An 18,613-nucleotide genomic window follows, 5' to 3' on the forward strand; every position below is an offset into this window, starting at 1 on the left:
ACGCACAATCGACATACAGGTCGAGAACGAGTCATTCTGCATAAAGACTTTAATCTATTACAGATAGAACAATTTTTAATAGAGATTATTTGAATAATATTAGAGATTAATTAGAGATTAATTAGAGATTAATTTATAATAAAGATTATTTTAATAAGATCTTTTAATAATAAATTATGTAATTATTTATAAATAAACATTGGCAAACTATGGCAAAATTTTTATAAATGCTAAAAAAGATACATATTATATGTGAAATTGCAATATAAAAAAATAAATACAGCTAATTTCGCACGTTACCTTGTGTATTCTACCATAATTTTACTTATAAAATATACAGATTAATTTTACATCGAAGTCTCTTGATGCTATTTATTTAAAATTCTTATGAACTGCTATCGTTTTATAAAGAATGGCTTATTAAGAATGAATAAAAATGACTTATTCATTATATCCGATGTCATTAACGGAATGATGTTCACTGTTGAAAAAGTCACAATATACATGTTTTATAAACTCATTCGAAATAATTACTGTCTGGCGAGTGCAAAATTGTGGCAACCGTTTTCAATTCCCGAAAGTGCGCGAGTCGAGGAAAGATTAAAAGCGTGCGGGGCTAAAATGCTGAATCACGAATTTAGGCGAAAAGCATGCTGTCAAGTGACGGGTTCACGGTGGCGTTTCGCATCGCGAGCTTTTGGGCCGCGTTGCGTACACACGCGGGGCGTCATGTAAACTGATGTAGACTGATGTAAACTCCGACGGTGGAGTTGCAGGCCGGGTCACGCGAGGGCTCCCAAGACGTCCGAGTAGTCGGCATCAACGTGACGCGAGAATGGCGTGTAATTTTCAAATGAGCCATTCAAAACACATACAGATGACTCCGCCATAAATCATGTTGCGCGGCAAAATGCGTCACGTCCGGCAAGGATCGCTGCGCGCCTCACGAAATGAGCGCTCTGATTTCGTTTCCTTTTTAACGATGAACAGCTAGTAGTTAAAACTGACTGCCCGCCTAATCTCTTTTTTATTCTAGATAAATTACATGGGGAATTATGTGCTCGATTACGAATATCGTGATTGAGAATTTTAAATTTCATATCTCTTATCTCGATTATTTTACGTCAACTTTTTTCGATAGAGAATGATATAGAATCTCTGATTCGGATACAGCTGGCAATTTAAATAATAATGTACGATCAGGCGTGATAAATACATTGCGAAAAAAATCTGGCTGCATTAATTAGAATTCTGGTAGATTCAGCCAGTATGTCTGTTGGAAAATGGACGAACCAGAATTCTTGTGGGAATTACCAGATGAATCTGATTCATTTTTTCCCGTTAAATTTACCAAATTTTCTGGTTAATAATATTAAACTCCCAGCACCAAGTCGTCTAAAATTTTTTCCATCTAATCTCAAAAATCTATTTAATATTTTGAATTCTAACAAAATTATTCGATAAATTCAATTCAGATTATTGAATAAATTATTTTAAATTCAATTTGTTAGAAATTAAACTGATAAACAGTGATGCAAGAAGAGAATGCAACTCAAACACACACAATCAGAGAGCTAGCGTCCTATTTCTGGCACTACTGCTCGTAAGAGAAAAAAAAATATACTTTCGATTTTACGTTAATACTAATTCTTTATACATTTCATGGCAAATATTGAATACGAGTTAAATTAAGAGTAGTTTGCCGCCTAATGACAAACAAAGAAATTAATGTAACCAGAAATTTTATAGATCAAACCAGAAAATATTAATCAAATCCTTATAGTAAAATCTATTAAACGTTCTAGTTATAAAAATCGAGTCTTATTATGATAACTAGAAATTCTTGTTTGATTTAACCAAAAATGCCTTCAATCATATACGTCTTGTTGGTATCAATCAAATGATTTTTCTCAGTGTGCGATCTTGATATTTAATGTTAATAAATTTGAGATACGCTTTTACAATGGTCGTGCACGAGCTATACGAGACTGATACGGGAATGGAATCGTTTATTCCCTCTCGATGCTCGATTATATCGGTACGCGAGTTATTTCCCCGATAACTATTATAATGTCCTGTCTGGCAGCTGTTGTTACGTTTCCCGTTCAAACGAAGCGAGATACGTCGCTGCGCATCGATCGGAACTTGATGAAGCCGATACGACGATTGATAAATGGTCAATCGGTGTATATCGTAGCCCCTACTGTCCGCGACCGTCACAAACAGCTGACCAACGTTTCGGTAACATATGGTCGGACAATATTCTCTCGTCCTTTACTGTACAGACTGGACATTGGCCCCTCCGTGATTTTCCTCGGACCATGATGCACGACGACTGGTTCGATAAACATTGTGCTCACACAATGGTGAATACGCCAGGAAGGGTGGCGGTTCGCGTCAGGAAGATACGCACGAAAAGCAGGGATGCTCAATCCTTCGACGCTATCCCATGATTATATTTGATTTCAGGCAAGCAGGAATTATTTTTCTTCCTATAATTTATCAATTGCATGAATTTTTTTCTCCTTATAATTTATCAATTGCATGAATTTTTTTCTCCTTAAAATTTATGAGTTGCATGAATTTTTTTCTCCTTATAATTTATTTTAATAATTAAACATTCATTTTATTTATTATTTTTATTTATTATTTTATTAATAATTAAACATTCATTTTATTGATTATTTTTATTTATTATTTTATTAATTAAACATTCATTTTATAATTGAACATTCATTAAATTGCTATTGATTATTTATTTTATATGAATTTTTTAAGAAAGAAATTTACTCAGCTACATAATATAATATAATCATCATAATACATCATAAAATAATTACGATAATAATATAATAATATCATAATATAATTATAATATATTATAATCACAAGATTAAATTGCAAAGATTATGAAACACGAAATACACTTAGAGCAAGATCTTAATTAATGTGCATTTCTTAAGTTTCTTTACTTTCCATCTTTCGCAGTTAATACGATAAGCTTCAAGATTGAATGAATCATTGTTATTTAAGTACACGGACGCGACATGTAAAGCTTCTTTATTAGTAAACAGAATACCAATCGATGAGGATTATTATTCGATTTGTCGCATAATATTAATATTGCTTAGTTTATCGTATAATATTAACGTTATTTCCGTAACAGATTGATCCAGATACGTGCAGTTACGTGGAGGTTTAATTTTCAACGTGATGAAGAATAAAGAGAAAGATTAAAATGTTGCTTTGTCACTAATGATGTTATATAAATTTCCCCTCAAAACGCGATCCTATCGTGAAACTTTTCCAAATAAATTTATGCGCTCAATATGCACCATACGAAGAGTTATTTTCAGATCTAGAAATTAACTCGGCAAGTTATTTATAAATCCTTAGTACGAAACATTTCATGCTGTTACAATACCTGGAAAGGTTCTATCATCGATGCAAAGCTAACAGCGTGAACACACTCATACAAAGACAATTTCTCTGGGCAAACATACTTCATAAAAAAAAAAAATATGCGAAGCGCGCGATCTAGATTTGTAACGATTTATGTATCGCAACTACCTAGATCTAATCATGAGCGAGTCAGTTCGCGAAAGCAATCTGATATGTGTATATATGTTGTCAATAAAAAAGCGAATTATTTGTCCTCGCGTATGAACAATTTTATTATATTATATAATTATAATTTTATTTAATTATAAATTTCATTATATTATATAATTAATATTCATCGGAATATTGAATCGTGGTGGTATGTTTACCATTAAAATCTGTTGCGATCACGTGAGCTTCAATTTTTAGATAATCAAGATAATCGAACTGAAGCAATATATAAATTTTCTACGGAAGCTTATTGTATCACGACAGCTGAACGCCTCGATTGTCTACCTATGCGATGCGTTTTTTTACTTATGCACATAAGCGTGCATAGGCAAAAAGAGGGAAGAGAGGAGACATTGTGCATGCACGATCCATGGGGCTTCATCAACACCATCGACTACTCGTCGTCGAACTGATACGTCAATATAAATCGCTCACATATTAATTATTCTTAGAGATAAGAATAATTCCAGAGACATATTTCTCTGACAACGAACTAACGCACAATATTATAGTGAAGTATCTATCCAGTTTGAAACAACAAAAATCCTCTTGATTTATTCAGCAATTAATTACGATCATTTGCAGCAGTCTATTCAATTATTTACCAATTATCGACGTGATTATTTCAATTCTTACACCATATATTTTATTCAATATATTTTTTATCATTTCCTCTTTTTTATCCCGATTAAAAATATTCCGCTATAAAATATTAAGTAAATTTCTATTAATTTCTATTAATTATCCTGATTAAAAATTTCCGCTATAAAATATTAAGTAAATTTCTATTGATGATTTCTAGATTATTTTATATCCCTTATTCTGTCAAATTATTCATTTGTTCTCATTCATTTATGTTTCTTCTCGCGTATTACATTTGGAGTTACAATTGCGTCACTGGCACGGGCAAGTTACATTTGTGTGCAACAATTAGATATGTAGAAAAGCTACTTTAAGCCGCACGTGCACGGCGCGCGATAAGTAGCAATATCCTTTCCTTCTCAGACTTTCAGCAATAAATCTGTATTAACAAGAGACACTGCGATAGTGAGCTATTATGCACGTTAACTATAGGCATGCATCATTCGCTACGAGGGTTCAGAGTATCGAGCAGACTTTCATCGCATCAACTATTTAATCATACATTAATCGCTAATAACAAGCTTTATGGTAATGCAGGGAGAATTAGCGAATATAATTTGAATTTAATAACAGAAATAGAGAGAGAGAGATCAAAAGCAAATACTAAAGTTACACACTAGTACAGTATCAATGATGAAGATGGTAAATCCAAGAACAATGTGTGTCTCATTTGAAGATTTATACATCATTCTAATGCGGTTTATGTTTCTCTTTGTAAATATTACGAATACATAAACGTTAATTGAAAGAACAAGATAAAAAATTTATTTCATCGAGCGATAAAATGATGATTAATAGCAAGCATTGTTCAACTCTTATCAACCGAAAGAAATTTCATCGTAGATAATGTCGTAACAAAACCATAAAGTATACTCCAACTTAAAAGACAGGGAAGACTTAGACATCGCAAATACTCTCTCTGAGTCATACGACGTAACATGCCGTCTGACCCCTGCTCGAAGAAGAAATATACGACTGCGGAGTCCCGGATGGATATTTCGTGCTCGGTACTAGAGTGCTGCCGTATCTTTATCGTGGTCGATTACCTTTTACATATATCTTTTTTACTACACTCACGCGCTTTATGTATATTGCTACATAAAATGGATATTTTGCATGTCAATATATATATATATATATATATATATATATATATATATATACAGGGTGTCCCAAAACGCATAATCAATCTTTCAAAGACAGATTCCTGGGACCATCTGAAAACGATTTTTCCTCAACGAAAATGTCGAGGCACTAATAATTTTCGAATTATAAGTGATTGGAAATAAGGGGTTTTTCGTAAACTAAGCTTTGTAGAAATAAAATATTAACAAAACTATATTCTTCGATTAATTTTAATAGAGTTTACTTTAGTTGAGCTAATTTAAGGCTTAATTGCAAAGATATATGATGACAAAAATTGGGAACATGCAAAAAATGATGGCCTTCATCGACATTTTCGCTGAGGAAAAATCGTCTCCAAATGATCCCAGGAATCTGTCTTTGAAAGATTGATTATGAGTTTTGGGACACCCTATATATATGGATTATCATATAATAAATATGTTATTAACGAGAAAAAAGTCATACATTATAATGCTGTAACCGGCCAATATTTTATCGCTCATTTTCGTTAAATTTCATTTATTTGCGTTAAAAGATTTATACGTAAAATGTCGCATAAATCAACAATATCATAGAGAGGTGAACGGCTTTGCACGTATCGCGATTGTGTGTACATGTTAGAATGCAGCTGCGGTAACAAACTTCTATTACTGTCACAAAAACTAATATGCATAACAAATAAAGAATCGAGTCGAGCTCGAACTGGTCGCAAATACGCGACATATGAAATATCTAAGCGCAAGTGGAAGCGAAAAGTGGAATGTAAAATATCTAAACAAGTGACGGAAAAAATTAGAATGCAAAAAATTTGTAATATACGCGGACAACTCGAGGAAAAATAGAAAAAAATTATAATTCACTTAAAGCATACAAAATATTATAAACGGATTGACGGGCGAAAATAATAGTGAGCATGAATTATCGAGCTTTGATTGACGAAAATTGATTAATTAAATTATTAAAGTGAATAATTTAATTAAATTGACTAATTTAAAATAATAAAAAGAAGAAAATATATACATTATCGATAACGGCTGATATAATATAATATACAAAAGAGGAAAACGGCGTTTGATAAACATAAAATCAGATAACTGACATTTCGATGTAATCTTTTTAGCGAAAGTAGATTCGATCTATGAATTTCACCCTAAATTCCATTCATGTCATATCATTCAAAACTAAGATATTGGGTTTCTACCTGAACAAGTCTATTCACGAAAAAGGTATTCCGACCGATAAAGGTATAGCACCGGCTAAATCTCTCGGAAAATTTTCCGGGTCGGTTTTTGTTCGAAACTGTTACGTGACAGGTTTGCCGAATACTCTGAGATAAAACTTCCACGGCGAGAAATTCTTGGCGCGAAAGATTATACTTCGATATCTTCTACCTGTTAGCGTATTTGAATCCCTTTCCTTTTATATTTTTCTACTAAGTATCTTTCTATAAAATAAATATATATTCAAAATTAATTAGCGGCAGAAGAAATTTAGAATTATGATAATATCTGACCTTAATAAAAATGTTCCTTGTCATTATTATAATTTTGCAATTATCTATTTAATTTAATTTAATTTAATTTAATTTAAAAATTTACACTTATATTTGCAAAAAACAAAATGCTAAAGAAAGAGTGTCACAAGTGCAAGAAAGAACTTTAAATAAATATAAAATGCAAGAAAGAACCTTAAATAAATATAAAATTAAAAATTCTGTTGTTCAAAGATTCTGATTGAAAGTCTGATTGAATAAAAAAACTGCAAAACCTAATTCAGTTTAATTTGTTACTTAATCTAAGAACGGTGTAAATGCTCCGATTGCCTGTAGCAATCATTCGTGTCAGGTACCTGAGAATGAAACCAGGGTGCTGAAACGAAAGTTAAACATCGATGGTTTCGTTTACAGATCATAAGTGTTTAAGACATCGACATTCAAAATAATTTTACGACTATGGCGACGAAGATTAATGACTCACCGTTTATCCTCGTGTCAAACTCATTAGTTTTTCTTTGAAAACTCTCTTTTTCACACCGGAAAAAGAGTTTTATAAAATAATGAACAAAAAAGAAAAATGATGACTAATGATCCATATAATTACACTATTGATCTTTGAACCAAATATCATTATTGAATACATTGTATTGGTATCGAGTCAAGTTATAACGATAAATGGCATTGCAGAGAAATATTTTACTAGAGATATTGGTAGATTATAAAAGTTGTAAGATCTCCAACTTGCAGCGGTCCGATAACGGAACATAATCAATAGTAGAAATATATCTGTTGAACGAGATCTAATAGACAATAATAAATCGATTCCAATAAAATAATTGTCAAGATTATAGAAAATATGTTACTATTTTTTAAAGAGGGAACTTCAAATATACAATATATTAAAAATCGCTTAAGTTAAAAATATTGTATATTCAAAGATATAAATATTATCAAATTATGACAACTCTTTTAATAATATTAAAAACATATAAATTAAATTTAATAATATTAAAAGTTTCAAAACATTCTTATATATTTATTTTCTTGAGCTTATCTACGAGAAACGTAAAATCAATTATTAAGATTAAAATCTTATAAAATAACTCAGTATACAAAAGATTTGAAACGATATTAATTAATTTATAGTATGCCGCGAGTACTGAGTCTGTTAATAGATAATTATAAGTAAATTAGTAAATAAAAAGAGAGATACACATTAAATTAAGAACCTTTTTGAGAGAGATTAATGCAATATGTCATTAATATGTGCTCTACTAGCGAAATTATAAACCGTGATATCCGAAGAAGTTTAAATTCCATGATTTATGATCTGACATTAGTTACGATGCACATTATACGACGACCGACAATGTAGCACGCAAAGTCTCTTTAAATTCCGTGCGGCAGAAACGATCGTACCACGACGAGGGAATATTTCAAAAGAGGCATTATTAAAGCTTCGTTAAACTTCATATAAAAGCTTAAATCTGTAAGCTTAAAGCTGTATTTATCGTATTTATCTATATTTATCTGTACTATCTTCCTTTGCATCAATACGCGTAGATGTCAACAAATTTTTACATTTTACACATCTTTTATATTAATTTAAATTATTTTGCATTATTATTGACTTATTTTTTATTAATGCTGACAATAGCCGCGATAAATTATTCACCTTCAAAATGGCGCATAAATTTAACATTGCTCGATTTAAAATTATCAGGTCTCGTTTTACGAATACGCGAGCGAAATGGGCGACTGATTACATTAATAATTTGCCGCTTAAATCGGCGTCCCGACTCGAGCGGATGTAAAGAGCGGTGCGAAATTCGCTTCAGTGGCGGAGTATCACAATAGGTCCACCATGGGCGGTCCGATTCCAAGTTATGACTACGGGAACCGTCAAATGGAATCTAACACCTATATGCCGCTGTACATTGTAACATATGGCTGTGCGGAGCATAACGAATCTGCGCGGGGGAGCATATCGAATTTCGCATTAGCATTCAAGATACGTGTGAACTGCATGGTCATTTTTTTAATCTCCAATTATCGCGACCAAAATGGTGCATGAGAAAAGAAGCGTCATATTCGATCGATATTCTTCATTATAATTTTACGCTGCATGGTTTTCCTCATTATCGAAAAAAATAAAAAAAAGTAATGCTCGAAATGTCATTTTGTAATTCAATGTTCGTTTAAAAAGATATGCATTGTGTCACGAAAACTTTATTTTACTTCATTACTTTTGCAGATTACATTACAGATAGCGAGCTTCGGAAGATTCTCAGGATGATAATGTATGAAAAGTATGCAAGGAATTTAAGATTAAGTTAACGAGAAAGAATATCAGCCACGCGGAAAGACCACAGAGTAAAAGTTTATTGCTGATAAGGCAAAATCAATATTACCGAAGCCAAGAACAGTACTGCGAGATTTATATTTATCTGTAATTTCTCCTGTCAATTCGAAATATTCCTTATATCAATTTTTACGTTATTTGGACAGGATTACTATTCTGTGGATCTCTAGAAAAATCTTACTTTATGCTTGGCACACGCATGCGAATTTAAATAAATAGATAAATAATTAATTATATGAGTAGATGGAAGTAAAAAAAATCAATACATTTAGATAAATATCTATCGCACTCTCAATTTCTCTTCGTTAAATAAGCTTTTAACTTGTAAAATTGCCCAGTTCATGAACCACTATGTTGTTTTATAAATATATGTTTATCGAGAAAAAAAGAGACGAAAATAAGAATATATTTCCTGTATTAAATTTATTACTATCTTTATTGCCTGACAGATCGACTTTTCGCTCGTGACGTTTTACATATAATTAGGATAAAAATTATCACGTTCTAGATTCGATTGGACTTTATTTTTGAACGGCTGAAACGACATTAATGGACGATTTAAACTTGTTTGAGTGTTATATTTATAAATAAGTGTAAATAAGTTTTTTGTCTTTATTACTACATGTTTAAATTAATATGCATCGCTCTATTTCACAGCAAATACTGATTGATATTGAAAAAAATTACAATTATAAATATTTCGTCGATACATATATGTGTGCGATGAAAGAAATTTACAGTAATTAATAAAGCTAAATAAAAATTAAATTAAATAAAAATATGTATAAAATTATAGTAAATAAAATTATAAAAAGAGAGGGAGAAAAAGATTTATAGATTAATAACTTTATAATCAAATATAATATTTATAGAAGATAAGATATGTGGCAAACATGTGCGCAAAATGTGAATTCTTTTAGGTACACTTATAGCATATAAATTATCTTGAGCATTTGTAATATATTAATGAAAAGTTGGGTTGTCGAATCTAAAATAGTAATGGAAAACGTTCAAGGATATGCTTAAAATATCAACAAATAATAAACGGCTTATTCTATATTTACACGCGATCAAGACACGCGGTAATGAATATCAATGTTGAATCAAGTATGATATCTTGAACTGTAAAATGTCGCGCGTGTGTGACCTCATTTTATAGATTTATTCTATGTTCGAATTATATTCTTTCCGGATTAATATTGTATCACTGCAACACCAATGACTTCGAATTTATCAAAGACATAATATCAGCGATATTTTCAATGGAAAATTTAAAATGCAAATTTAGTGCCCATTGATAAACCTCTTATAATCAATTCTGAAAGAATAATACGATTTTTGACTGCAAACTTCTATTTTCATTTAAATTGAGATAAATGTATTGAGTGCTTTTCTATGCATTGTTATCAGATTAGAAAACAAATGATTGAATAAAAATAAATGAATATATATAAGAAATAAATTATTTACGATCTACGATATCTCTACGATCTAATTCATTCGAGATTTGTAGAGAACGATAGTGCACGCGTATTAAAAATATTGATCTTGAAATATTGATCTTGAGAGGAGAATGCATAAGACCAAAATATAAAAATTGTAAAATAAGAAAATATATTACAAAAAATTTTTATCTCAATTTTTAACGTTAAAGAAGAATTAAGACAAAGAAAATGAAACGATTTTTATCATATATATTGTATATATTTACACATAAATGTTGTAAAACGCGAAATAAATTGTCAATAGAATTTAATGCACGGTGTAAAAACAGTATCATTATCTCTCTTGGTAATGCATATATTAATACAAAAATTACTTTAACGAATATTAATTTATATATAAAATTAATTTATATATAAAATTAATTTATATAAAATTTATATAAAATTTATATAAAATTTATATAAAATTAATTTATATATAAATATCGGTCATTTGCATCTTTTTATCATCATTCAAACAAAAATCGAGAAAAAAATCTGAATGAATATAAATCGAATTGACAAGAGTTTTTATGTAGTTATATAAGAAAGAGTTATAGTCTTCTAAAATTAATTCAGACCAAGACCAAACCTCTAAATCGATACATTACCAGTAGACACTTCTCTCTTTCTCTCTTCCTTTTATTATTAATGAGTTTTAGTATGCAGCAAATCGCAGTTTCGTCACACTAGTCCACGACTGTAATAGTCGGTTTATTAAGACTCACAAAAATAATTCACTGAGAAATCTCTCACAAACAGTTCTCGCGGTGTTTATCTACTTAATGCATCGATGGGACGAATTCGTAAATCGTCCTCGAATCCTGCGAATAGGATGAGAAAGCACTCACAATGATTTATTCGGTCTCTTATATTCGCGTGCTCTTCGTTACGGAATATTCTTGGTTCTTTTAAAGATGATATGCTAAAAAATTTTCTACTCTCGATCAAATTCAACATCTCTCATACTCTAGTAACTAAAGTTTTTAAACACAAGTTGCGAGTTTATCGAAAAGTTCTCATGATGTATATAAAATATGAAAATATTTTATTAAGTTTATATCAGCAAATTTAAAATGTTTTTATCCCCAAGATGTATTTGTTATTAATATCTATTCATGTAGAAAATAAATCAAATAAAGGATCATGTGCAACTGCAATTAAAAATATGTCTTTCTTGTGAATATAGTTGTCTCGCGTACTCAACAAGTACAATTTTTAAATTTTATGATTTTTTTCTTTTAATATAAAATAATGCTATTTTTTGAAAAAAATTCTCACACATATCTAGAATAAAATACGTAAAATTCGTATTAAAAAATTCAGAATTATATACATGTCATATTTTCTTAAAATTCTTAATTATTTTTAATTATTCTTAATTGATAAACTCACAAAAAATTAATAAGATTTTTTATTAAACTCAAGAATATTTTTTAAATATATTACTATAAATTTATTTCATAAATTTACCTCATAATATAAAATGCATTTTAAAATATTATTGATTGAAAAAGAGCTATACCATTAATTATTAACCGATTTTTTTTCAATGGTTTTCTTTTATTATATTTATTTTGTTTTACAAATGTTATACTTATAATATGTTGTAAATGAAATTATTAATGATTATATATCCATTAGTTTTAGCAACAATACATTAATTCCATTTAGGAGTATGCTATTATTATATTTACTTGTTTCTAATGATTATTATACATTATACATCATTGATTTAAATATTATTATTTAAATATTAATTTTCAAAATGAAATGTATATGTGGAACGAGAAATAATTATACTATTCAATCAGAAAAAAAAATAGAAAAAATGTATAGCATTTAACATGGAAAATAAAATTAATATAAATGATTAAAAAAAATAACATTAATCACAACGATTTTAAAATATACAAGATAAGCCATGTGATCTGAATGAGTCATATCCGGTTTATGATTAGCGATAAACAAAATGTTACATAAAAGAGTCAAATGGTTCACGCTATTAAGAATAAACGATTAATAATGCTTAACTTTTTGTGCTATTACTTTTTGCAATTATAATGACTTGCAATTATGAACTCATTTTCAAAATGCAATCGCTTTTCTTAAAACCATATGACATAAGTAACTTTTTTTCATTATTTTGTATAGAAAAATGTTAAATATTATTAAAAAATGATCAATTTAAAAGGAGACTTATATCATTTTATAGTAATACATAAAGTGAAATGTATGATAAGAATATTTATTAATGTGTGTTTGTATGCGTCTGATTATATCTACTTTCATATAATAGATAGAGGTAGCGAATACCAAAAAAATAAAAAATTTACCAAACAGAAGATAGAGAGATACCACATAAAAGAGATAACAGTGGGGATCCCCGCAGGGAAGTGATACCTCATGCTTTAATATGTTGTTTCTCAACTTTTAAAAAGGGAGGATTTGTACGAAAAATTTAATGAGAACACTTGCTTTTGTGCTTTAAATTTTTCGTACAAATCTTCCCTTTTTAAAAGTTGAGAAACAACATATTAAAGCATGAGATGTTGCTTCTCATTAACTGAAATAAATTATATAGACTGAGAGCGTGACATATGTCACGCAAAGCAATCGAGTCGGATTCGAGACATTTAATGTAAAAATTAATCGATTTAAACTTCTACACGTCATTTTGTTTAATTATCAATAGTAAAAGAGCACGATTTTTTTAAATTACAAATCTGATTCACTTTATATATTATTTTTTAATAATTATGTAAGATTAGATTTAAAAAATATCTAATGGGAAGATATCAAAGTTGATATGGATTTCTTAAAATCCACTTCTTAATCTACTTCTCATCAATTAAATACTTTACCTGAGCTGATAATTGAAATTTGTAATAAGTCAAAAATGTCCGAAATACATATAACTAGTATTCAAATTCAGAATTATATATTGTATATATATATATATATATATATATATATATATATATATATACATACTTTTTCACATTTATAACGTATAATAATATTACTTCTGACGTATAGTGAATTTACAAAAAATTAAAAATTAAAGATTCTTGAACATACTCTTCTTTAATCAAATATAATTCTATCTCATATGCATATAATATTACATGCATTTTAAAATATTATTGATTGTAAAAGTAACTCAGTGTTACTGCTACTAATTCTTTTCAGTGAAATTTTATTGATTTATTATGCTATACTTATTATATATATTCACTGCTTTTAGTGATAATGTATTAATTCCATTTAAAAGAGTATGAAATTTTTTTGAAAGGGCAAAGAACAATGTGTCGTGCAACGAAAATGTAATTTTCAGTGGAAGTTAGATTAGAATTTGACTGATTCTAAATCAGTCTTGAGAGAAAGAGAGAGAGAGAGAGGAGGGGGGGAGAGAGAGAGAAAAGAAAGAGACAGCGAAGAACCTGTTTTATTTGCACTTTAGACGACTAGTAAAGAATAAGAGGAAGAGAGAAAGAAAGAAAGAAAAAGAGAGAGAAGTTTCTTGATAAGTATCAAGATATAATAATATATCTATCAGCGCATCTCTTTTCAAACACGCAAATTATCTTCGCTACGAATAATCGCACGAATGTGTTAGTAACATTATACATTAACATTATAAAACAATAGACAAGATACAAAAATATATAATATATAATGCAGTGCGTTGATATGTAAAATAAACTATGCAAAACAAAGCAATGCAATAAAATAATATATATACTAATCTAAGCTAATGTAAAAATTCGAAAAAATAATCGAGAGCGGGAAAGATAGATATAAATATTCTCTAAAAATGTAACTATATTAGAGCTGATTGATCTGCGAACGTTTTCGAGTCGGTTTTATTAAACAGATAAGATAGACATTCTGTCGATATTGCCTCGAAATTTGCCACACGAAGCACAAGAAGGGCATTTTTTTCAAATGCACACATGCGTTGAAAATCAACAATTTCAAGGTTATGAAAAAAAAAGGAGACTCACTTATATGTAGAGAAGATCCAGCCAGCAAGCCCGGACATTCAACACGCTATTTTCTGACGAACTGAAACTCAATCAACAACAGTGTCCTCTCGTTTATTGTTAATCCGAATCAGTGGCAAAATTCGCTACGGCTACGAATAATCGCGACGATGGTAGGAACGAACGAATGCACGTGACAAAATAAAAGTCGCGCAGGCAACGAACAAATCACAACACGACCATTCCACACGACCGCCGCGACCAGACTGAACATGAACTGAACCGAACCACCGCTCTATCCAGCTGCTCCTCTCTCTCTCTCTCTCTGTCTCTGTCTCTCTCTCTTTTTTCTCCTCTACCCCTCCTTGTCGGAGCGCCAACAGAAAACTGCGCGCCGATCTCGGCCTTACTGAGTCCTACGGTGCGCCAAGTGTACCTTTCTGTGATGCCTCCTCACCGTCAAACCGGTGTCCTGACGGGAGGGAGAACCGGAGAAAATCTCACTCTCCTCCGCAGTGGGACGATTTATCGGTTCGCTCTCTGTTGCGGAAGGGATCAGTCGCGGCAACCTGTATATCCGATGTAAAAGATTCGAATTTTACTACCCCGATGAAACAATTATTTATTTAATAATATGTATATATATGTAATGTTAAATAAATAGTTGATTGTTTTATCATCGTAATGTAAATACCTCGACTTTTATTTTAATTTTAAATTAGAATGTCTGAATTAATATTTTAATTTATTAAATGTTTTTCATGTTGGAAATGATGTATCATCGATGTTAAAATAATAATAATTTATATTTCTTTTTTTAGATTGTATGAACATATTTTTTTAAATTGCTAAACAACAAAATTTTATTAAATATCAATCACAAATATTCGAAAGTCGTTAACAAAAATTCTGGTTACATTTTCATGCTCAAAATCAAATAGATAAGTGTAGATATCTTCAAATAGAAAGTATATATATATATATATATATATATATATATATATATATATATATGTATATATATATATATATATATATGTGTGTGTGTGTGTGTGTGTGTGTGTGTGTGTGTGTGTGTGTGTGTGTGTGTGTGTGTGTGTGTGTGTGTGTGTGTGTGTGGTGTGTGGTGTGTGTAATTTATATAATAAGATATTTTTAAGAAAGATCTATATATAAAGTAATAGAAACATTATATAAAAGGAATATTATATATATGGCGTAAAAATGGAAATATTATATAAGTAATGAAAATTCTTTTATATATATATATATATATATATATATATATATATATACATACTTTATTAATTTTTATTAAAAAGTGTTTTTTATATAAAGTATTAATATAAAATTACAATTTTCATTATGATAGATATTTTCTTCATTAATAAATAATGCATAATAATTTCAGCTTGAAATAATTTTACATGTTCTTTCTTTACTTTATTATTCTTTGTTATTTTTTTAATCTTATATTATTGAGAAATTTTCATCATTACAATGTAAAGAAAATTTGTTGCTGAAATTTTCGATTATTTTCTTTCGTTCACGTGATAGTCCGATAGCCATTAATTTTATTACAATTGTAGATTGTTTTTTTATAATATGCGCGTAGATTGTAAAAAAAAGCAATTAAAAGAATATGAAATTTCTCTCACGATTGAGAAAACTACATTCACCGACATATTAATCTATTTTATATTAATCTATTTTCAAGAATTACACATTAATGGAAAATATCCTCGCTAAATTTTCGCTTTATATACAAAATAGTGGCGATCAAAACCCGAATACCAACGCGGAAACGCTCGTAAAGCTTTTAGCGGAAATTAATTTCGAAAATGTTCGTACGCGTATTTCGGTAGTCAAATTCTCGTATAAATTCTATAAAGCCAAATGATTCGACTATAAAGACTAGAAGGGTGAGAGAGAACTTTTAATGTATTAATCTTGACGATCATACATCTGTTCTGCTACTTCTGCTGCATGAAATACTGTAGCATCATGACATGAAAACTTGTGCTCTAGAAACATGAAGGACATCTTTATCGGTGCCTATAGAATATCGCTACCCGTATAAATATGACCTCGCCAAACTCGAAGCAAATTTGCATTCGCAGGTTGAAGCTTAACTTGCCCTTCCGGACTGACGATAAGCCAAAGTTTCAAGGGAAAGCGCCACGCCCTGCCTTCTCTCTCGTGGTCATTTAATATTATCAGTACTCGAATATGCTAAGTCAAGAGCACTCTTGCGGAGTGCTGATATGCATTATATATCATATTATGTATGTATCTTCATAAAATTCATGATAACTTCAGAACATTGTGAGTTATAGCTTATCTGTATTTCTTTACAATTATCTCTCCGCTGATAAAAAAAAAGCCTTTCAAATTTCTGCCTGAAGCAAATTGATTTATCAGTGCAATCGTAAATCGCGGTAACGTCTAGGAAAGAATTCTGCTTGAAGCAAACATAAATATCGACATATTTGAACATTTATTTGAAAAAAATCCATTGCTTCTGATTAATTACACATGCCTAAATAAATGTTTCGCGTCGAGACTGCTTTATTAATAACGCATTTATTTAAATTTCGCCAATACTTGTCGGATATCTGAGAAATCACGCAATCTTGTCTATTTATCTTCTATAACGCATTGCAGATAAATTAACCTTTATATGTATACCGTGTCATTTTTATCGGTGCGGTATTTATTTTATCGAGCTGGAATCAATGAAGTGTCAAGAACGCACGTTTATCGCTGTTGTTTTTCCTTGCTCCGAGGAATTATAGTAAATCTAGCAAATTATTTTCACAGTTCATACTATAAGTATACAGCGTACATATGAATATTGGTCGATGCTTATATAATAATTCTCAGATGCCAAATTTATTAGTGTTGCATGGCTATTTTGATCTCTTTATTTACCGCACACGTCTGCATATATATATATATATATATATATATATATATATATACGTGTAATATATATACATGTAAATAAATATACAGATGCGAATCAGTATTAATGTCTATTAATAATTATATTAATAATTATATAATAATTATTATATGTATAATTATTTAATAATTATGTAATAATTATATAATTATTTAAAATATATATTATATATTATATATATTTATATTATATAATTATATAATTATGAAAAAATATAATTATATAATTATGAGAAAAAGCAATATAAATGTGATGCAATATATTATACATATATTGGGCTTGTTATGTTGAAACAGATTATTTAAAATTAATTAGAAAGACTTAATTTAATTCGATCTTTTTCGATTATCAAGAAAATGTGGTTAATGTAGATTTGTAATTGATGCATTTTTTAAATATATATGTTTGTATGTATTCTTTTTGTTTCAAATCATGCATAAACCTCGTACAAACGTCGTGCTTTCAAGAACGATTAGGTCATCATCATCACCCTCGCGGCACTTTTATTTGCACAAACCGAGTCACTATATATCCCGGATGCGATCATTATCGTTAAGAATAACTAAATCTTATATCTCTCTTCCACTTACTCCTCCTTTCACCTTCCTTTTCTGAAGAGATAAAATGATTACGCATGCCTTGCCATGGCCCACGCGACACCCATTACAACTAATCAGTTCTTCAAATTGTCGCTCTAAACGACACGCATTATTCTTCAATCTCGTCCTGGAATGTATCAGTCGCGCACACGCAATAAGGTTATTATTTAGTCATACTTTTTCACCAGATAAAAAGAATCAGCAACACAGTGCGTACGAACGAGAGATTCGTCTTAAGAAATAGATTGATAGAAATTTCTTTTGTAAAATTATAAATTTACAATTTTTGAGAAAAGTAATATCTTTTAAATTTCATAAATTAATTTAAATTGTATTTTGGATT

General features: G+C 29.6%; 1 protein-coding gene across 3 annotated transcripts in view; it reads right to left on the bottom strand.

Annotated features, from left to right (window-relative positions):
- Positions 1 to 15,092, bottom strand: part of LOC105254188 (extracellular sulfatase SULF-1 homolog) — a 97,184-nt gene extending 82,092 nt beyond the window's left edge. For 2 of the 3 annotated variants that reach the window (XM_025411753.1, XM_025411751.1), the window contains exon 1: positions 14,728 to 15,092. The gene's annotated coding sequence lies outside the window, so the exon portion shown is untranslated. The remainder of the gene's footprint in view (positions 1 to 14,727) is intronic. The other variant, XM_025411752.1, reaches the window with a different exon arrangement.
- Between the last annotated feature and the right edge of the window lie 3,521 nt (positions 15,093 to 18,613).

This window comes from Camponotus floridanus, unplaced genomic scaffold, assembly GCF_003227725.1.
Source record: "Camponotus floridanus strain SB8 unplaced genomic scaffold, Cflo_v7.5 scaffold43, whole genome shotgun sequence".
In the NCBI taxonomy this organism is placed as follows: domain Eukaryota; kingdom Metazoa; phylum Arthropoda; class Insecta; order Hymenoptera; family Formicidae; genus Camponotus; species Camponotus floridanus.